Source organism: Nyctereutes procyonoides, unplaced genomic scaffold (assembly GCF_905146905.1).
Source record: "Nyctereutes procyonoides isolate TBG_1078 unplaced genomic scaffold, NYPRO_anot_genome, whole genome shotgun sequence".
Taxonomy (NCBI): domain Eukaryota; kingdom Metazoa; phylum Chordata; class Mammalia; order Carnivora; family Canidae; genus Nyctereutes; species Nyctereutes procyonoides.
The window spans coordinates 41299596-41323330 of record NW_026575139.1 but is presented as its reverse complement, the minus strand read 5'-3'; the positions used below and the strand labels follow the sequence as shown (position 1 = coordinate 41323330).

Below are 23735 nucleotides of genomic sequence, written 5' to 3'. Positions count from 1 at the left end.
GCTTTGCCTTTTCCAGAATGTCATAGAGTTGGAATCATATAATATGTAGCCTTTTCAGATTGGCTTCTTCCACTTAAATGCATATTATACATTTCCTCTGTGTCTTTTCCAGGCTTGATAGCTGACTTCTTTTTAGCACTGAATAATATCCCATTGTACCATTTATTGATCCATTTACCTGTTAAAAAACATCTTAGTTGCTTCCAAGTTTCAGCAATTACGAATAAAGCTGCTATAAACATCCATGTGCAGATTTCTGTGTGGACATAAGTTTTCAGTTCATTTGGGTAAATACCAAGGAATGCAATTGCTGGATCTTATGGAAAGAATATGTTTAGTTTTGTAAGAAACTGCCAAACTGTCTCCCAAAGTAGTCGTACTATTTTTTTTCATTCCCACTAGCTTTCTGTTCCTGTTGCTCCATATCCTAGCCAGCATTTGGTGCTGTCAGTGCTTTGGATTTTGGCCATCCTAATAGATGTGTAGTTGTGAGATAATAGAAAATATATATATATTGGCTTCAGTCCCTGGTTCCTAGCACAGAGCTTTGAAACCCTTGAATTTCCTAAGTGATAAGAGCATAGGAGCATCTTTTGTTCTAATATTCGGTCTTTAACCCCTATTCCCGATACAAGCATTCTAAATCCCTTGGCATTTCCTAGGTGATAGGAGTGTCTTTTGCAATAATGAGGCAACTCTTGGTGGGCTTCTGGAAGGGGGCTGGTCACCAGAAAGACCAGGCCATTATTAGAAGCTTGTGATTTTCAGCTCTACGCCCCATTCTCCAGAGAGGAGAGAAAGGCTGGAAATGGAGTTAATGATCAATCATGCCTATATGAGGAAGCCTCCACAAAAATCCCAAAAGTATGTTGTTCAAAAAGCTTCCAGGTTGGTGAATACCCGGAGGTGTGGGGAGAGCAGTGTCCAGAGAGGATACAGACATTCCACTCCACTTTCTACATACCTTGCCCTACCTATGTATCTCTTCTGCCTGGGTGCTCATCTGTATCCTTTATTATATCCTCTTATAATAAGCTAGAAAGCAGTAAGTAAACTGTTCTCCAGAACTCTGAGAGCCACTCTAGCAACCTAATTGAACCCAAAGAGGGAGTGGTGAGGTGCACTGGGTGTCACAGTTTAGTTAAGTGTCCAGCTCTTGGTTTCAGCTCGGGTTGTGATCTCAGGGTCCTGAGGTTGAGCCCCAGGTCAGGCTTTGTGTTCAGCAGGGAGTCTGCTTGAATTTCTCTCTCCCTCTGCCCTACCCTCCTCACTCTCAAAAAAGGGAGTGGTGAGAACCTTCAATCGATAGCCAAAGGGTCAGAAGCACAGGTGACAACTTGGACTTGCGATTGCCATCTAAAATAGAGGGGCAGCAGTCTTGTGGGATCTGGTGCTATCTCTAGGGAGATAGTGTCAGAATCGAGTTAAATTGCAGGATTTCCAGCTGGTATCACAGAGAATTGTTTGGTTGGGGAACCACCTTTCCCTCAACACATGGTGTCAGTGTTGTGAGTGTGGCAGTAGTATGGGAGTAAAACAGACACATGGGAAGAGAGTTGAGTTTTTCCTACACAGTAGTGATATCTCATTGTTGTTTTAATTTACATTTCTCTGATGACATGTTGTGAAGCATCTTTCCATAGACTTACTTTCATTGTTATATCTTCTTTGGTAGAGTGTCTGTTAAGGTCTTTGGCCCATTATTTATTTTACTTATTTTTTTAAAGTTGTTTATTTATTTATTTGAAAGAGACAGAGAGAGAGCATGGGTGTGAGCAGGGGGAAGGGAAGACGAAGAGGGAGAGAGAGAGAATCTTAAGCAGACTCCCCACCGAGTGTAGAACCCAACACAGGGTTCAATTCCACAACCCCCAAGATCCTGACCTGAGCCAAAACCAAGAGTCAGACCCTCAACCAACTGTGCCTCCCAGGCGCCCCTGGCCATTTTTAAAAATCAGGCTGTTTGTTTTCTTATTGTTGAGTTTTAAGATTTTTTTGTATATTTCAGAGAATAGTCCTTTGTTGGATATATCTTTTGCAAATATTTTCTCCCAGTCTTTGGCTAGTCTTCTCATCTCCCTCTTTTATTTTCAACTTGTCCTTTCTCACTTAACAGTGCATCATCTACTTGATTATTTTTCATATCAGGTTCCCTTCTGAGAGTGTTGCTTGCTTGGCATGTATACTCATAGGCTGGCACTCTTGGGTTCAGATTACTCTATTTTTATAAAAGATTTTATTTGTTTATTCATAAGAGACACAGAGAAAGAGAGAGAGGCAGAGACACAGGTGGAAGGAGAAGCAGGCTCCTTGCAGGGAGCCCAACGTGGGACTGTATCCTGGGTCTCCAGGATCACGCCCTGGGCTGAAGGCGGGCTAAATCGCTGGGCCACCGGGGCTGCCCTACTCTATTTTTAAAAAATATTTTATTTATTTATTTGAGAGATAGAGAGAATGAGCAGGAGGGAGGGACAGAGGGAGAGGGGAAGCAGACGCCCTTTTAAGCAGGGAGCCTGACGTGGGACTTGATCCTAGAACTCTGGGATCATGACCTGAGCCAAAGGCAGATGCTTAACCATCTGAGCCAACTAAGTGCCCCTTAGGTTACTCTTTTTAATAATACTTGTAGACATTCTTTACTTAGGGCTGTGAAAGACGAGAGAAAGATTAGTTGAGATAATTGAATCCATATTATGGAATAACCTATGTACAGATACAGCTTAGTATAACTATTCAGTATGTATAGAGTTATAGTAATTTACAGATAGAATTAAATATGACTCTAATTTTTCTACTTTCTGCATAGTACTTATCTCTACCGCACACATTATGTTTTTTTTTCATTTATATAGCTCCCTATAATCTTAGCTCTTCCAATGAAATATAAGTGCTAATATTACAGGAAGCTGTTCTGTTCTGTTCACCACTATGAGCTTAAAACAGCATCTGGCACATAGTAGGCTGTGTGTTCATATGTAATGGATACATTTATGAAGAAATTACTCTGGGGTCCTGTATCCTTCAGATATTGGTGAGACCTTAAAGCAGCTGTGGCTAACGGAAATGTGTCTGCCTTGATTCTGAGCCATTCCTTTGTCTGTTTGTCTTCAGATCTGCCTATACCTGTCTTTAGATCTATCCTGCATCCAGTGATGATCACATCACTTTCTATTGTCGGAGCAGAAGCCCTCATTGCAGGGAATCCTTTGTTCCCATGTCTGAAATTGCTCAGAGAGCAGATTTAAAGGACAAAGTATCAAAGAATGGTATTTTTAAGGCTCTTGTTATAACATATGTGACTCTAATTCTGCAAAATCCTTGCTTCAGCTGCCAGGAAATGCCCTTGAATGCTGGCAACCATCAATTGCCTTCTGCAAGGACTGTGGCAACTGGAAGCATTTCAGCAGAAGAGCACAACATTCAGTCCTGGGATGCCTAGAAAATTCCCCGTCTGACTCTCTCCGCTCAAGAGACTTCCTTTCCATTATCACCTTGGCTATCTCGATCATAGCTGGCTGAATGAAGAATAAAATACAGTAACTTTACTAGGGTTGTTATTTATCTATGCCAGGCATACAATGGTGTATTATGCATGGGAGAAGGTACTCATTACATGCTAATAGATTAAGTCTCATTAATATTTAGGGTTGATAATTAGGAAATGTGTACCTAAAAAATCACATTACACCAAACAAAGTTTATAAATAGTCAATACACATATGAAAAGATGATCAACATCAGTAATCTTTAGGAAAACACAAATCAAAACTACAAGGAGAGGGGCACCTGGGTGGCTCAGTTAGTTGAGCGTCCAACCCTTAGTTTCGGCTTGGGTCATGATCTCAAGGACATGAGATCAAGCCCTACATTGCGCTCCATGCACAGCTGGGAATCTGTTTGGGGTTCTGTCTCTCTTCCTCTCCCTCTGCTGCCAACCCCTACTCTCTCTCTCTCTAAAATAAATAAATCTTTTTAAAAATGCAAGGAGATATGACTTCACACCTATTAGGATGGCTATTATAAATTTATTTTCTTTTTTTTTAGGCAATGGGGTAGAGACAGAGGGAGAGAGAGAGAGAGAATCTTAATCAGGTTCCATGCCCAGTGCAGAGCCTGATGCAGGGCTTGATCTCATGACCCTGAGATCATGACCTGAGCTGAAATCAAGGGTTGGACACTTAACCAACTGAGCTACCCAGGTGCCCCTAAAAATTTTTTTTTAAGAATAAAATCATAAGTGTCGGTAAGGATGTGGAGAAACTGGAACACTTATGCATTGTTGGTGGAAATGTAAAATTGTACAGTTCCTGTGGAAACTGGAATGTCAGCTCCTCAAAAAATGAAAAATACAATTACCATATAACTCAGGAATTACGCTTCTAGGTATACACACCAAACAAGTGAAAGCTTGTATCAAACAGATACCTGCACAACAGTGTTTGTAGAAGCACTATTCACAATAGCTAAAAGGTAGAATTAATTACCCCAAATGTCCATCAAGGGATGAATGGATAAATAAAAGGTGGTATATACATACAATGGAATATTATTCAGCCATAAAAAGGAGTGTAATTCTGATCCATTGTGACCCAACATGGAAGGCATTAGGCTAAGTGAAATAAGCCCGTCACAAAAAGACAAATACCGTGTGATTCCACTTATAGGTGGTACCTAGACTAGTCAAATTCATGAAGACAAAAAAAGAATAGTGATTTCCAGGGGCTGGGAGAAGGGAAGAATGGGGAATTGCTGCTTAATGGGTACAGTTTCATGGGATGATAAAGAAAGTTTTGGAGTAAGATAGTGGTGACAGCTGCACAGCAACATGAATGTACTTAATGCCAACTGAACTGCACACTTAAAAATGGTTAAGATAGTCAATTTTTTGCTACATACAGTTTACCACCTAAAAAGACCAAGAATTTATATTATATACAACTGGGCCTATCTCCAAATTAAAAATGTAAATGAAGGGCGCCTGGCTGACTCAGTTGGTAGAGCATGGGACTCTTGATTTCAGGGTTCTAAGTTCGAAACGCATATTGGGTGTAGTGATGACTTAGAAGTAAAATCTTTAAAAAAAAAATGTAAACGAAAAAAAAGTAACCATGGCGGTAAATACCTCTAATATGCTTGCCGTTTGTCAGGCACTTTTCTAAGTGCTTTGCATATGGTCATTTCATCCCGCCAAAAGCCAATAATGAAATAGATTCCATTATTATCTTTAGTTTACAGCAAAGGAAATAGAGGCAGAAAGAGGTAGAATAATTTGCAAAGCATTACACAGCTAGTAAGCGGTGAAGCCAAATCAAACCCAGTCCCACCAGAGAGGCTCTTCTTCTTAACGACCGTGGCACACTGCCTCTCTACTCCTGTAATTTACTAATATGCATGCTAAGCTAACACAAAGGGCCTCAGTGAGAAAATACAGCCCTGCCCCATAACGCAAATGAAACAGCTAGCTGAATGTGATACAGCTTTTTCATTTCCTCATTTGACAAGCTCTGACTTTTGAGAGGGCTTGAGGTCTTTGAGCAGTGAGGAACAGATTATTCTAAACCATTCCTGTGATTGGACTCGCAGACTGTTAAATACGGATGTGCACCCCTCTTGGGGATCCTCTGGGACATGCTTAATTTTTCAATTACAGCATGAGCATTTCATTTTGCATTGGCTGGTACACAGTAAATGGAGCAAGCAGAAGCCAGCTGATTTCCAGAGAGGCAGAAAGCTCAAAAATCACAACTAAGAGTCATTTAGTTCTTGTATTCTATGGCATTATTTCCCAGAAGTACACAAAATCAGCACTGCCAGGCCATTCTGGAGCTTCCATCTCTGGAGGACTTGAGCTCCAGAAAGGAGAGTAGTACAAGCTGGAATATGTGCTGGAAACGAACTCTGAGGATTGTGGTCCTGGCTGTGCTTTGCTATGATTTCAGAGTCTCTCAACTTAGACTAGCAAAATTGAATCCAACTCTCATATTCGAAATTCCCTACCTTATAGAAGCCATCACCTGTGAAACTTTTTGGGTTTTTCTTGCCGTATTAGAACTAACTGAGAGCTTACTAATTGCCAGGCACTCTGCTAAGCACTTGAAGTGTCTTACTACATTGTCACCTCTGAGACTACCTTTGAGAGACTACCTCTAATTATAGGTAGTCTCACCTGCATTTTATGGGCCAGGAGGCCTAGAAAGGTGAGGACTGCCTAAGTCCACACACCCACAAAGAAGCAGAGCCAGGATGCAAACCAGGTCTTTCGAATATGTTGCATGCACTCTTGCTTGCTTAGTTATGCTTTTTGTTTAACAATAAAATGTATTTCCGTTAACTCTCTGATAGATGAAGAAAGTAAGAAGTAGGATTTTATTAAGTTGAATTATGTGAAAGGTTGTTTTTGCAGGTCAAAATAGTAAAATATTGGCAACTACATGAATTCAATCTGACAATTCATAACTGGTGAACTGATTAATTTCTTTTTCATATCTTGAACATGCTAATGGACAAATATACACAAAACTATGAATTCCTGTTAACTTTTGAAACCACAGGTGTCCCTTAATAGTTGTGATGGAACCATGAAACCACATAGACTTTACAGAAAAGGAAGTCTCCCAGGAAAGTGGGGCTACCAAGTAGACCTTCATTATTTGTTGGCCACATATGGGCAGAGAAAGCACACTCTCTATGCTGCCCTTTGGGGAGCTAATGGGACCAGTCTGTGATGAGATGCTTCAAGTTTTAGTGTCTCGCCTCTCCAAACAGCAAATTCTTGCATTATCTAAAGTAGTAAAGATTGCTTCTGAATATCTCTTGACTTTATTATCCTATAGTGGTCATTATAATGTAAATACACACACTCTGTGTGTGTGCGCATGTGTGTGTGTGTCTGTATGTGTACACGCATATACATGTTCATTTAATGTTAATGACTAAGAAAAACACTATTCTAAAACAGCATATTTCTCTCTCTTCCTTCTCATTGATATCAAAGTAGCCTAAAATAAGCCTTTACAATAGTATAACAGAGGACTGAAGTTTTTTGGAAGGAACGAAATTCTGACACATGCTATGACATGGAGGAAACTTGAAGACATTGTGTTAAAATAAGCCAGTTACAAAATAGTAAATAACATATGATTTTACTTATACTTCAATGAGGTTTCTAGAATAGTAGTCAAGCACATAGAAAGCAGAATGGTAGTTGCACGGGCTAGGGGGAAGGGGAAAATGGGTATTTGTTGCTCAAAGACTATAGAGCTTCAGTTTTGTAAGATGCAGAGGTTCTGGAGATTGGTCACACAACAACACGAACATACTAACACTACTAGGTTGTACATCTAAAAATGGTTAAGATGGAAAAAATGGTTGAGATGTAAATTCTGTGTTATGTGTATCTTACCACATTTTTAAAAAGATCAAAGTTTTAAAAAAAATATCCAGCTTTACCAAGATTTATTATAAGTATATGGGAAGATGTGTGACTTGTCTATGAAAATTATTTTAGAATGCAAAAGTAAAGGGGCAGCTTGGTGGCTCAGTCAGTTAAGCGTCTGCCTTTGGCTCAGGTCAGGTCCTGGGATCAAGCCCCATGTTGAGCTCCCTGCTCAGTGGGGAATCTGCTTCTCCCTCTGCCTCTGCCCTCTCTCTCTCTAATAAATAAATATAATCCTTTTAAAAAAAGAATGCAAATATAACAAGAGCCATTAATTCCTCTTTTAAAAGTAGTTCTTGAAGGCTACAGGCTTTCTGAATAGAAAAAGCTAGCTGAAAATTTTTCATTTAATGCTAGATTTACCACATTTTACCTGCAAGCATCTACAGTTTGAATGCAGCAGTTGTATGTGTTCTTTCCAGAACAAACAAACATGAAGCTGTAAAAACATATTGACAGTGGTCTACTTTTATCAGTTTAATGGCCTAAGGCAGAGTTTCATACTGTTAGATGGTTTTAAAAAGCACAGCAACTCTGAAGGCAGGACATTTTATCCTTCCTCTCTATGCCCAAAAACCTTAATGAGTAATTTCATGAAAATAGAGAACAAATTTATATCTTACATTAGCTTTAATACTGCTATAGTGAAAATGCTTTTTGTTCTGCTATTGTTGAGGTGACAGGAAGTTATGTCTTTGTTCTTTTTTTTTCTTTTTTTTAAAGATTTTATTTATTTATGAAACACACACACAGAGAGAGAGAGAGAGAGAGAGAGAGAGAGGCAGAGACACAGGCAGAGGGAGAAACAGGCTCCATGCAGGGAGCCCGATGTAGGACTCGATCCTGGGTCTCCAAGATCAGGCCCTGGGCTGAAGACGGCGCTAAACCACTGAGCCACCCGGGGCTGCTGCCCTATGTCTTTGTTCTTAAAATGGAGAGGAATCAAGAATATTTCATGAAACTATTGGGCAACACTTAAGTCTCATTGCTAATACTGTGTAACAGTGAACAAAGGTGCAGATGGAAAGGAAGAGAGCTTAAGGTAAGTCACTGGTATTTTACAAGAATAAGGTCATTATCATGTGTCAAAATTAAGGAGCTCAGAAAGTCAAATGCAATGGAAAAAGGAGCACAAGTTACTATCCATAATTAAGAAGCTTCAAGATCAAAAAATCTAAATAAGTCCTTCAAAGCCTTCAAAGTAAACTTCTTAGGTCAGGACTATGGAATACATACTTTGTTTTTAATTATTCTGCGTTTAATATCATGTATTTAATGTAAATACCGAATATCTATTATGAAGATACCTCTCTAGAGGTGGGCAGACTGTCCATGAAAATCATGAGGCAGATTTTTTAGCTACCCTTTCTTGCCTCTGAAAAATTTCTATTTGTCTAGCTCTTTCTTTCTGTAAAACATATTTCACATGGTTGTGACCTTGTCATTTATTACTTCATTTTATTACTAGTCAATAACCATGAGTGATTAAAATTGCCTCTTCAATTGATCAGTTTTAAATAATGCATCAGCAATGACTACTCATTATTGAGTTGGCTCATAAATCATTTGAAGTTGTGATCAGCTCGTTATTAGAGGTGTCAAACAAATAGCAGTTAATTTTTCTCATTGTTAGAAATCCAGAGGATTATGGCTACTGATATTGGCTGAGCAGCATAAGTTGTTGTCAGACCATATTTTTTGAAAAATAACTATACTTTCAAAACAAAAAGAAAATCAGAAGATTAGCGTTTTGCAAATCTCTTTGATCTCTGGCTTAATAAAGAACAAGTAGATTTTCCAATCTTCTTCTGCAGTCAATCTGTTGGGCTATGGTTATTTGGTTGGAGTATATGAGGGAAATCTGATCTCACATAGATATATGGTTGGAAAGGAGAACCCTTTCCTTGAGAAAAGAGAACCCCCTGAAAGGGCCTGAGGGACCCTGAGGTCCTTGGGTCACCCTTTGAGAACCCCTGGATTGGATGACTCTTTCTCTTCATGTTTGTTGACTACTACTGAAAAGAGGACTATTATACCTTTGCTTGCTGTTTACAAAGCAGACAGAAGAGGGAAAATATAGGGCTTTCTCATAAGGCATTTCTTCTCAGTAGATTTCTCCTCATCTCACTAATCATACTTGGGTAATAAGCCATAATGAGACCAATCATTAACCAAGAGGAGTGAAAAGTTCATGAGTGATTTAGAACTGGGGCTACCCTAGGGCTGGGGTAGGCTTTACCATTTCTGGGATTCAAAGATCTGCCTCTGTTTAAGGGTTACCATATTTAGCAAATAAAAATACAGGATGTCCAATTAAATTTACATTTCAGAAGTCAGAGACAGTTGGCTTCAGAAGAGCTGTCTCTATGAGGCAGGCCTGCTACTGGGGGTGGCACGGGGAATGCAGAGAGCAGGAACCACTTGAGAAGTAGCTCTTTTCTGGGCTGTCACCACCCAGAGGTGCAGAGAAGGCCGCTGTACTGCAGGAAGACAGCAGCACAGTGAGGAAAAGGCAACTGAGTAGAAACCAAGGGTAGACACTGGTTTGAGCTGTATGGAATGTTTGAGGAGCCCGACAGGATCCCAGTTTCTGAGTGCTGAAAAAGTCTGAGACAGAGGAAGGAAGGAAAAAGAATGTGTCCCTGTCCACATATCTCCTTTTCAGTTGCTCCCTTCTCGCTCAGAAGCATCTGTATTTGCATGATTTAAAGTTGAATTTACATTCACAGATCTGCAGATTCAGATCACAGATCTGCAGATTCAGATCAGATCACAGATTCTGTCCTTTTTTTTTAAATTGAAATTCTCAGTACTAATTCATGCCTCGATAAGATTGTAAGTAAGCAACAAAACCAAACGAACCACAACACTAGTGGGATTTTGTTTTGTCTTAAAGCAAACTCTTTCCCTAGGCAACACACAAGTGACAAAATAAATTATTTTAATACTATTTACTGATCAGCTTGCATAAATCATTCACCAACTTAAAGAAATGGGGCAGGAGGCTATCGTTAGAAAGCTTTGATAGTAAAAAGAAAACAAAAATTTTGTCACCAGAGATTGCATTTTCTATGAAAATAAGATACCATCTATGACAAAGTATTAAATCTTTTTTTTTTTTTAACTAACAGCTCTGAGAACCCAAAGACTCATTTATTTATTCACTCAACACTTACCATGTTCTTCTCTGTGCCTGGCTCTGTGCTGTTCATGATATAAATGTGAATTAGATGTGTTTCCAGACAGCTAATAGTTGAGGGGCGGTGCTTAAATGCTTAAAGAAATAACTAACAGAAATAAAAAGAAATAATTCTAAAAGATACTTTAATAGATAAATGAACAGAAGAAAACATTTATTGTCAAGCACTGTATGAATGAAATGCTCTATATCGAGGATCAAATTTGATGGTAGGCATATGAGGTAGGCACTGTTATTATCTTCATTTGGTAGATGAGAAAGGTGAGCTCAGGGACATTGAAAGGTTTGCCCAAGTCAGTAGTTAGAGGAACTGGGATTCAAACCAGTGGCTGCTGGCAGGTGAGGAAAGGTTTCCGTGAGTAGATGGACCCTTGAAAAACAAGTGTTTCCTCATAGGAAAGATGGAGTGGATGGGGTGAGGATGGGACAGTCCTGGAAAGAGAGAAGAATGTACAAGGGGGTGCGAGAGGGGAAACAGGGAGCAATTCTGAGGGGGCAGCGCCTGGCTGGGCATTGGGTGTGGGGAGTAGGAGAGAAGGCTGGTAAAAGACCAGGGTCTGGACGCTGGGCAGGGTGGGGGAGGTGCTTGAAAGTCTTATTGAGGAATAGTAGGTTTGTTTCCATCAAAGGGACTTGGCAGGGGAGTGACAGAAGCAGATTTGCATTTCAGAAAAATGACTCTGGCAGCAGTTAGATTACAGAGAGGCAGGAAACGATTTGTCTCCCTGGCTCAAGAGAGCGGGAAAGTAATGCCACTCCTGAGAATATAGCCTAGAGAGCCTCTCAAACATCTGCTCAAAGAGAGCAGTGCTGCACTGTTAGCAGCAGCAAAATTCCTAAACGTCCTTCAACAGAGAATAAATAAATAAATTGTGGTATAGTCACAGAATGAGTACCATATGGTAGTTAAAGTGAATGAATTAGGGCAACATGTGTCAACACAAAGAAAAAATTAAATCGAGTCAGAAAAGCAAGGAGCAGGAGGTCATTTTCGTAAAGTTTAAAAACCTACAAAGCAATGCACTAAATTATCAACTCGAGTATCTAGAGAAAGCACAAAACACACATGATGATAGCAAATTCATGACAGTGTGCTGGGAAAGAAAGGGCTTGGGAATGGGGGTAGGCTAGTCAAGGTGGTCTTAAATAGCTATATCTGTAGCTGGATCTCTTCATTTATTTAAACAAAATCGCAAATATGACATTGTTAAGATTTTGATAAAACTAGTAGAACACAGTTATTTGTTCTCTGTCCCCAGCTGTATATTTGACATACAACATTAAAAAAAAATTTAAAAAAAATTAAGCTTGGATCCAAAAGTATACACTTTCTCCCACAAAGAGAAAGAAAAGAAGTAGAAAGCAACAGGGTAGCCTAGAGAGAGGGAGCTGGAACACCAGGCAAAAGGTGATAGGACATGCAATGACACAATGGCAGTGGGAATGGAAAGGTCACAAGACGTAGATGATTATTGGCTGTGGCAAGTGGGAGAGAGAGTAGAATCCAAGTGACTTCTAGCAACTGGCTTGCATTACTGAGTGGGTGGTAGGGCTGATGGCCAAGAAAGGGAACGTAGAAGAAGCAACAGGTTTGGTTGGGGTGTGGTGTGTGGAGATCTGTTTCAGACAAGTTCAATCAGAGCCTCTTCTTCTGGGAAGAAACTTCCAGCATGCCATTTGATATTCAGTTCAGGAGTTCAAGGTCTCTGGTAGAAATATAAAATTGGTTATCACTAGCATTTGGGGGAAACCATGAGAAAAATAAAAAGATTATAACTCTTATCACATGAATAAATATAGAAGTATAATATGGATAACACTGAAAACAAACTTCAAATGAAGCTGAGCTCAGATATGACAAGTATTATGTGTAAGTAAAATATGAATCCTGATTTTTACTCATATTATTTCAAACTTTTAAAAGAAAGTAGTAATCTGCCTTTGGCAAACTACACATTTAAGATCTGGAATATGTGTGGTCCTAATCTCTCATCACCATGACGAGGAACTTAATAATTATGCTTGAAAAGTCTATGATCTCTCTGCTGGGTGGTATGGAACCTGCAAAAAGGCACTGCTAAATTACTACTGGGAAACCAGCCTAATGTTAGTAACCCAGCTAATGCTCAGGATCACCCAGGGAACCAGCAAAAGCAGTGCAGATTCCAGACCATTTGAACTAGAACCCTAGGACTGGGGCCTGGGAAACACCATTTCAAAAAGCTCTACAGGTCAGGCTGGTCCTCAGTCAGGCTCAGGAGACACAGTATCAGCTCCTGGACAGCTGTCATCTGATGCAGTAGAGACTCTCCACCTCCATGTGATGACCAATCCTCCACTGGGACTTTGGGCAAGTGACTTAATCTCTTTATGTCTCAGTGGCCTCATTCCTATAATGGGGAAAAAAGATAATACCTACTCTTGGGGTAATTATAAGGACTAAATGAATTAACTGATGCCAAAGACTTACAATACTGTCTGGCATAAGAGTGTACACATGTAATAAAAGATACTTTCTGTAATATTATTTTTATTAATATACATTACAAGGATACTGGGACACCATTTCTACTACCATTTTTGCTAACTAAATATTCTAATAATTTTTTGAAGAGAATAAGATTTTCCACTTGAGTCTTTTGTACTGTCTTCACTTCCCCTAACTTCCAAGCCTCTTTTTTTTAAAAATTTTATTTATTTATGATAGTCATCACAGAGAGAGAGATGCAGAGACATAGGCAGAGGGAGAAGCAGGCTCCATGCACCGGTAGCCCCACGTGGGATTCAATCCCGGGTCTCCAGGATCGCGCCCTGGGCCAAAGCCAGGCGCCAAACCGCTGCGCCACCCAGGGATCCCCAAGCCTCTTGAAGTAGGTGCCTTGTCTCTTTTATTTCTCTAGCACAGGAAATTTATCCTGAAGCTATTGGAAATGTGAAGGCGTATTTTATGCATGAACTAGTCTATGAGAGTTTTGGCATTCAGTAGAGGATTGATTTGTATTCAAATGGCTCTTATTATTATCCAGGTCCCTCAGCAGAACCTGGTGATTTTTGGAGTTTCTGCCAGTTTCAGAGGAAGTTTTTCCATGGTTAAGAAATTTACTGTAAAGCAAATTTAGTTGTTAGGCTTCACATCCAAGCGTGCCCTGAAGACCTAATTATATGGACTTCCTGAGGTAGATATATCATATTACACTCACTTTTTTAAAGGGAACACTTCTGAATTATTGTGGTGCATATAGATTCTTAATGCAAATAGGTTTGTAAAGAAGAAAAACATCCCACATGTGTATTATAGACATACTCCTTACCAATCATCTTGCTAATCATCTCATACTAACCATGCACCTTAGGTATATCTTATGAGTATTTCATTGACTAATTTTTTAAAAATATATAAGTTTCAGGTATATAACATTATAATTCAACATTTGTATACACTTAAAAATGGTCATCACCAAAATTCTAGCTACCATCTATCACCATACAGTTGACCCTTATCCCTTTGTCCAATCAACAATCTATTCTCTGTGTCAATGAGTTTTGTTGGTTTTAGATTCTACCTATGAGTGAAATCATACAGAATTTGTGTTTCTCTTTCTGACTTTTTTCAGTTAGCATAATAACCTCAAGTTCCATCTAGGACATAGCAAATGCCTAGATCTCATTTTTTTAAAGACTATTTATTTATTTATTTATTTATTTATTTATTTGAGAGCGAGAGAGAGAAAGCAAAAGCAGGGGAAGTGACAAACAGTGGAAGAGGGAGAAGCAGGCTCCCAGCCCTGCAGGGAGCCTGATATGGGGCTTGATCTCAGGACTCAACAATCATGACCTGAGCCAAAGACAGATGCTTAACCAACTAAACCATCCAGGTACCCAAGATCTCATTCTTTTTTTATGCCTGAGTAATATTCCAATGTGTGTGTTTAGTTTCCATAACTTGGTGACTGTAAATGATGTTGCAGTGAATATAGTATAGGGGTGAACATATCTTGTTGAATTCGTGTTTTCATATTATTTGGATAAATACCCAGTAGTAGAATAGCTGGATCATATAGCTCTATCTTTAATTTTTTAAAGAATCTCCATACTGTTTTCCACAGTGACTGTACCAATTTACAATCCCACCAACAGTCTGCAAGTGTTTCCTCTAGATCTTCTCCAACAGTAGTTATTTCTTATCTTTTTGATAATAATGATTCTAATAGGCGAGAGGTGATATTTCATTGCAGTTTTGATTTGCATTTCCCTAATCATCAGTGATGTTGAACATCTTTTCACATGTCTGTTGGCCATCTGTATGTCTTCTTCTTTTATTTGTTTTTGTCTTATTTTGCTTTTCCCCATGCCTACCTGCAGCACACTCACCTCTCTTTTATGTCTTCTTTGGAAAAATATCCATGCAGATCTTCTGCCCATTTTTTAGCCAGTTGTTTGGTTTTAGTTGCTGTATTGATTCATTTTGATAGTTAGTATTTCTCTACATTGAAAGATACTCAGTAGTTTTAATTTCCTGAGAAGTTAATAATTCTAAGATTTTTGCCTGTTAAGTGGTTATTTCTAAATCATTACTAAAGCACATTTAGAGAGCTAAATAAAAGTGTACCCAACTGAGAGAGGGCATGAAATGATGTAACATTAAAATTTCAACACATGAAAAAAATGCTCACAATCACTGTCATTAGGGAGTACAAATTAAAACCATAAAGAAATACCACTACACACTTGCTAGAATGACAAAAATTAGGAACACTGATAAAACCAAGTGTTGACAAGGATGTGGAGAAATTGGAACTCTCATATACTTCCAGTGGGAATGTGAAATGGTACAGCCACTTTGGAAGCAGTTTGACCATTTCCTTTTTTTTTTTTTTTTTGAGAGGGGGTTGTGGGGCAGAGTTGCAGATGGAAAGGAAGAGAGAGAGAAAAAAAAGGAAAGGGAGAGAGAGAGAACTTAAGCAGGCTCCATGCTGTAGCATGGAGTCCAACACAGGGCTTGATCGTACAACCTGGAAATCATAACCCTGAGCCAAAATCAAGAGTTGGATGCTTCCAACTGAGCCACCCAGATGCCCCACAATGTGACCATTTCTTATAAACTTGAACATATACTACTATTTGACTCAGTGATCCCACTTTTATTTACTCAAGAGAAATGAAAAATTGTTCCTACAAAAACTTCTATGCAAATATTTACAGCAGCTTTATTCATAATTGTCCCAAACTAGAAATAGCCCAAATATCCTCTAATGGGGTAACTGGATAAGTACTTTGTGGTAGATCCATATGTGGGAGACTGAATAATGGCATATTTGAGGATATCTATGTCCTAAAACTTGGAACCTCTGAATGTTATGCCCTACAGTGAAAAGAGAACTGAAGATATGATTAAGTAACTTGAGCTGGTAGGATTCACATGAATCCTCATAAGAGTAAGATGAAGGAAGATTTGACTCCAGGTAGTCATAAGAGGAGGCACTGCAATCATAAAGCTGCAGATTGGAGTGATGTGGCCATAATCCAAGCATTGCTGGGGCTGGAAGAGGCCAGAAAAGGCTTCTCCCCTGAACCCTCCAAAGACCCTGTCACCTCCTTAATTTAGACCCAGTGATACTGATTTCAGGCTCTGGCCTCCAGAGCTATGAGAAAGTACATTGCTTTAAGTCACCAAGTGACTTACCACACCAAGTGTGGTAATTTGTTATAGCAGCCATAGGAAACTAATACCTCTTAATGATAAAAAAGAATTAAATATTGATATACCCAACAATGTAAATGAGTTTCAAGTGCATTAATCTCTGTGAAAGAAACCACTCAAAAGACTATATGATGTCATTTATATCACATTCTTGAAAAGGCAAAACTATAGGGACTAAGAAAAGATCAGTAGTTATCAGAGCTTGGGAGGGGTTGATTATAAAGGGGCAGCATAAAGGAGTTTTTTGGGATTATAGAACTGTTCTGAATCTTGACAGTGGTGGTGGTTATGTACTCTATTTGTCAAAATTCATAGAAGTGTTTGCTAAAGAGAGTAAATTTTGGGCACCTGAGTGGCTCAGTGGCTGAGCACCTGCCTTTGGCTCAGGTCATGATCCCAGGGAGCCTGCTTTTCCCTCTGCCTATGTCTCTGCTTCTCTTTGTGTGTCTCTCATGAATAAATAAAATAAAAAAAAACACAAAGAAATATTTTTTTAAATAGAGTAAATTTTACTGTATGTTATTTGTAAAATAAAATTTAAAAAAGAATGTAAGCTTTAGCAGCTGGGAAAAATGTCAAAGTGTTAATTTTAAAGATCACATAACACAGGTCCCTGCCCTAAGAGGCATTGGTTTTCAGCTCAGACCTCAATCAGAATATTTCTCTTTCCACTAAGGGAGAAGTTAACCCTTTGGTAGCTGGCAATACGAGAAAATGGAAGAGCAGAACAGAGAGCATATTCTTCAGGTGACTGAAGAGAGAATGCTGGGAATTCATTCTAGAGGGAAGAGAAAGCTCCTCAGACAGGAGAACAGAGAGAATTGTCATTCCCAGGGAATAGGAGTCTGGGTTTGTAGTTTGTACGGTGTACTGGAGGGAACAAACTTCTTCAAGAACTGTCCTTCAGGTGAATTTTAACTAACCACATAAAAGAAAGACTGAGTCTTTCTGCAAAAGGCCAAAGATATAAGAGGGGGGAAAGACAGAAGAGGCACAGTAGAACTGGAGCAGCACAAACTGGAGTCGGACCAGAGCAGATTCTTCTCCTTGGTGTGACGCTTCCTAAGATTTCCACTCAGAGGAGAATTGGGTGTTTGTAGTCAAGCTTTTCCCCAACACACTGGTAAGATGTAAGTGCAATCGCACTCCACGGTAGTGCTCTCATTCCTGAGCTGGTCCCATCATTGTCAACAGTTCTTCCCTTGCTTTCACTAAGTTTAAAGTTGAAGTTCTCTTTTAGGTATTGTTGCCATACTGAGTTATTCAGAAGCAAGCAAATGTGGGAGTGTGTTTACTAAAAATAATAGCACAAGTTTTGAAACATGGTAAATCCTCCCTCTCTGGCCTGTGGACTCCAAAGCCTGTAACTGTATAAAACTCAGTCTTGTTATTCAGTCAATGAAATGACCGTGAGCCAGCAATGGAGACAGAACAGGGCAGCAGAGAGGTCTAGGAGCACAACTGTGCTCTGTCAATCTATCATGGTCCCTGCTGAAGCTTGATATCACCTGGTGGCAGTTTATTGACATTGCCAGAGATAATTCTGGGGCCTGCGGCAGGCTGAGTGTTCTGGGACAGCAGCAAAGATTCCAGGAATCTCTGTTAGCTGGCGGTTATCTTGATGGTTGGCTCTAGAGAGCCTGAACCAAGAATATACTGTACTCCCAGGGACTCACTTTCAACCTCTGTACTTCTTAAGGCTACGATTGTCTACATTTCCCTGCCTGACCTAACCCTCATTTCCATATTTCTCTGCAGAAGAGAAGAAATTTACCTGGCCCCCATTTGAGAAACAAGGTTTGAAGGATTATGGAAACCGACTGGCAATTGCATTATGTTTGAGTTCCTCTCATGACAGAATGTGTTATCATTGTTATGTTTTGTTTTGTTTTACAATAAACAGAATTAATTCATTATTTTTGACAGCAACCAAAAAGCTGGCCACCATCTATTAAGCCTCGTTGGTGAAGAAAAAAATGTTATCTAAAATATGGTGAACCAGGATGCCAAGGTGGCTCAGTGGTTAAGTGTCTGCCTTTGGTTCAGGGTGTGATCCTGGAGTCCTTGGATCGAGTCCCACGTTGGGCTCCATGCATGGAGCCTGCTTTTTCCTCTGCCTGTGTGTGTCTCTGCTTCTCCCTCTGTCTCTCTCATGAATAAATAAATAAAATCTTTTTTTAAAAAAATGTTATCTCAGCTTCCTTATTAAAAAATAAAATAAAATATGGTGAACCTAAGCCTGCTTGCTCTCAGATTTGTTCCTCATACTTCTGCTCTGCAGGCCTACTTCCTAGCCCCTTGTATCAATTAGATTCTAGCCAAGTTGGCCAATGGGAGGCAGAATAATGATCCTCCAAAGATGTTCATTTCCTAATCCTCAGAACCTGTGAAAACGTTAAAATGTAATGTGGCAAAAGGGACTTTGTAGATATGATTAAGGTTAAGGGCCTGAGATGGGGGGATTGTCCACTCTAATCATATGAGCTGTTAAAGAGAGAATCTTTTCTTACTGGGAATGGGAGAAATGAGTCAGAAGGAGAAGTCTGAGAGATTGAAGCATGAGAAAGACTTGATCTGACATTGCTGGCTTCAAAGATAGAGGAAGAGGGCCATGAGACAAGGAATATAGGCAGCCTCAAGAGGTTAACATCATCCCTGCTTGACACCCAGCAAGGAAACATGGACATCAATCCTACTCCGACATGGAGTTGAATTCTGCCAATAATCTGAATGAGCATGGAAGCAGATTAACCTTCAGAACCTCCACAATCAACTATAGCCCTGCTGACCCCCTTGATTTCAGCCTTGTGAGATTAAACAAACAGAAGATCCAGCTGAGTCACACTTGGACTTCTAACCTACAGAGTGGGGGCCCCTGGGTTCTGTAATATCAGTTCTTCCTATTGTCCCTCCCACCTGAAAATCCTAAGACCTTTCTGCTGTTGTGAATATCTGGGAAACTTACATTTCCTGCTGGTCTCCTCACTCTCTTCCATATCTTGGGTTACCAATTCACCTGTAGTAAGTTCCATCTGCTTTAAATACTTTGAGTGGTTTCAGTTTCCTGATTTGACTCTGTATGATATATATAGGATAATTCAGTTTTTGGTAGTGATTGGAAGGGAGGTTACAATCATTTATTCATTCTTTCAACAAACATGCATTGAGAGACAAGGTCCTTGACTACAGTGAACCTTACACCACAGTCAGGCAGACAGAATTTTAATTGGTAATGAAAGTAAAGCATTACTATTATGATAAAAACAAGTGTAAGAATGTAAAGTGAGGGGATCCCTGGGTGGCTCAGCAGTTTAGCGCCTGCCTTCGGCCCAGGGTTGTCCTGGAGTCCCAGGATGGAGTCCCGCGTCGGGCTCCCTGTGTGGAGCCTGCTTCTCCCTCTGCCTGTGTCTCTGTGCCTCTCCCTCTCTCTGTCTCTCATGAATAAATAAAATAAAATCTTAAAAAAAGAACATAAAGTAAGGGGTTCTTATACTGATCTAGGAACTACAGAAGGATTCTGTAAAGAGATATTTAATGAGAAGGTTGCATAGAGTTTTCCAGACAGTATAGTCAATAAAATTGGGGGGGGGGGTTCCTGGAGAATAGGAGTAAAATAGCCCTGTTTTATTCTGCTAGAAATATAATCAACAAAAAACTACTGGAACTAATAAGCAATTACGGCAAAGTGGCAGAGTACAAAGTAAATATACAAAAGTCAATTGTGGGGATCCCTGGGTGGCGCAGCGGTTTGGCGCCTGCCTTTGGCCCAGGGCGCGATCCTGGAGACCCGGGATCGAATCCCACATCGGGCTCCCGGTGCATGGAGCCTGCTTCTCCCTCTGCCTGTGTCTCTGTCTCTCTCTCTCTCTATCATAAATAAATAAATAAAAATTGAAAAAAGAAAAAAAAAACAAAAGTCAATTGCTTTTCTATAAATGAGTAACAACAATACAATTTGGAAAATAAAATGTTATCTTTTACATAATCATCCCCCAAAATGAAATACTCAGGTAAAAATGTAACAAAATACGTATATTCATGAGGAAAACTACAAAACTGATGAACAATACCAAAGAAGAAATAAATGAATGGAGATAGTTCATGTTCATGGATAGAATAACTTAATATTGTCAAGAGGTAGTTCTTCCCAACTTGACGTACAAATCCAATGCAGTTCCAAAAAAATCCCAGCAAGTTATTCATAGATATAGACAAGCTAATTGTAAAGTTTATATGCAGAGGCAAAAGACCCAGAATAGCCAATACAAAATTGAAAAAGAACAAAGATGGAGGATTGATATTATCCAACTTCAAGATTTATGATAAAGCTATAGTAATCAAGATAGTGCTTTGGTAAAAGAACAGACAAATAGATGAATGGAATAGAATAGAGAGCCCAGTAATAGGCCCACATAAATATAATCAACTGATCTCTGCCACTGGAGCAAAGGCAATACAATGGAGCAAAGATAGTTTTTTCAACAAATGGTGCTAGAACAGCTAGACAGCTACATGCAAAAAAGAAAAAAATCTAGACACAGACCTTATACCCTTTACAAAAATTAACACAAAATGGATCAGATCTAAATGTCAAATGCAAAGCTCTGAAACTCCTGCAAGATAATATAGGAGGAAACCTAGATGATCTTAGGTGATGATACTTTTTTAGATACAACACAAAGGCATGATCCATGAGGGAAATAACTGATAAGCTGGACTTAATCAAAATTAAACACTTCTGTTCAGTGAAAGACACTGTCAAAAGGATGAGAAAACAAGCCACAAAGTAGGAGAAAATATTTTCAAAAGATACATTGACAAAGGACTGTTATTTGTAATGTACAAAAAACTCTTAAAACTCAACAAGAAAACAATCAACTCAATTTAAAAATGGGCAAAAGGTCTTAACCAAAGAAGATATGCAGTTCGTAACTAAGCACAAGTAAAGATGTTCAACATTGTGTGTCATTAGAAAATTGCAAATTGAAATGAGATATGAATACATGACTATCAGAATGGCCCAAGTTCAAAACTGACAACACTAAATGGTGGTGAGGATCTGGAGCAATGGGAATTCCCATTCATTAATGGTAGGAATGCAATGTAATACAGACACGTTGGGACACAGGTTGGCAGTTTCTTACAAAACTAAACATATTCTTTTACGATCCAACAATCATACTCCTTGGTATTCACCCAAATGAACCAAACACTTATGTCTATACAAAAACCTGCACATGGGTGTTTATAGCAGCTTTATTCATAATTGCCCAAACTTGAAGCAACCAAGGTAGATAAATAACATGGCATATACAGACAATAGGATGTTATTTGGTGTTGAAAAGAAACAAGCTGTCAAGTCATGAAGAGTCAAGGAGGAAAAATAAATGCATACTACTAAGAGAAAGAAGCCACTCTGAAAAAGTGATTCCAACTATATGACATTCTGGAAAAGGCAAAAATTATAGAGACAGTAAAATAACTAGTAGTCACTATGTATTGGTGGGGGAGAAGGGATAAATAGGCCAAACAGAGAGGATATTTAAGGCAGTGAAACTATTCTGTATATCACAATGGTAGATACATGTCATCATACATTTGTCAAAACCCATAAAATGCACAAGACCAAGAGTAAACATGATGTAAACTAATATAATGTAAACTATAAACTTTGAATGAAAATGATGTATCAATGTAGGCTTATCAGTTTTAAAAAATGTATCACCACGGTGAGGGTTATTAAGAATGGGGAAGTTTGTATATATGTAGGGAGCAGGAGGCATATGGGGATTCTCTGTACTTTTGCTCAATTTTGTTGTGAATCTAAATAAAGCTGCTCTAAAAAATAAAGTTTATTAATTTAAAAGATCCTATATGCTATTTCAGTGAAGAGCCAAAGTAGGTGCCATCTTTGACAATTAGCTTTCTTGGCCAGTCTACTTGGCTCTCAGAGAAATTCTTTCTGGAACCACACTGGTGTCTAACCTTATTTAACTTGGATGCCAGACCAGATATTTTAAGTGGCATTTTTTCTCATGCATTCTTGAGAAATGCATAAAACAAAAAATGATTTTTTTTTGCTAAATCAAATAAACAATGTACCCAACAGGTACCGTATCAATTTAACATAGGCCTATTAATCCAACAATTCAATTTCTAATAGTTTATTGTGAGAAAATAATCATTTAAGGAAGCTCAACTCAGTATAGTTCAGAATGGTAAAAATAAGATACAATTTAAATGTTTACCAGTAGGCAAACAATTATATAAAACAAAGTGCATACATACTATTTAATAATGAAAGATGTTGACGCAGATCTATATTTATTGACAAGGAAAGATGTCCACAGCATTTACTGCAAGAAAGCAGCAAGTTATAAAACCATACACAGATCGGGGTGTGTTTGCATGCAGTACCCCTAGGTGGTAAGGTTTGGGAGTATATGCCAGTGATCAATTTATGGCTTTTCAGCTTCAAATTCATGCTTCATTCCCCATTCTGCAAAAAATGGAGATGGGCCCATATGTATTTTCCCTTTGCCAGCTGACACATGTGTTAAACTTTAGCCATACAGGGAGCTCTCATTGTAGACGGAAGGGATTTTCCTCCCTTGTTCCAGTGGACTGCCTTGGCAGGCGCCTGTAGCCAGAAACTTCCCCCAACAGACATATCCAATCTCTCCGGAGGTTTTACAACAGAATGTTTCTGATGAGACACCGCCCTGTGATGAGCTTTCCACAGCACCCTAAAGAGCAGATTCTGAATAAGTGTAGACCACACAGCAGCACAGTAACTTCCCTGCCAACCCGTGGCCACACCCTGCCCAGCAAAACCTCTCCTCAGCTCTTGGTGGGGAGGGTCCCTGGGCCCTCTAGCTCAGACCTAGGGGTTTTGGCTGCCCCTCATATCTGCTCTTCTTATAGTCTTTAGAGCTCTCTGTTTCATTCCTTGTTACTCCAATCCCCTGCCATGGTTAATAATTCTTTATACTAAATGTTCCCTGCAAAAGCAAAACAAAACAAAACAAAACAAAAAAGCTGCCACAAAAAGCAAAACCTAGATAAAATCATCTATAACCATAGTGTCTCTGTGATAACTACCATTTATATCTTGATGTATACACTCTAAACCTTTTATCTTGTATGAATGTGTGTGCAAGCATTGTATGTGTATGTATATACACATATATTTGTACTATCCCCTGTGGTTTTCCTACAGCTCCTCCATTTCTTTGTAAATTAACCCCACTTGAATTACCCTAGTTTGAGCATGCCAGTTGTTTTCTTACTAATATAACCTTTAAACCTGAATCTTTATGTACATCTTTAATTATGTCCTTTAAGTACATTTCTAGATGGAGAATTTGCTAGGACATTGAGTGTACCTATCTGGGTTTTTT

General features: G+C 39.1%; 1 pseudogene; it reads right to left on the bottom strand.

Annotated features, from left to right (window-relative positions):
* The window catches only part of LOC129495941 (ferritin light chain-like), a 48522-nt pseudogene that overhangs the window by 24089 nt on the left and 698 nt on the right, over positions 1-23735 (bottom strand).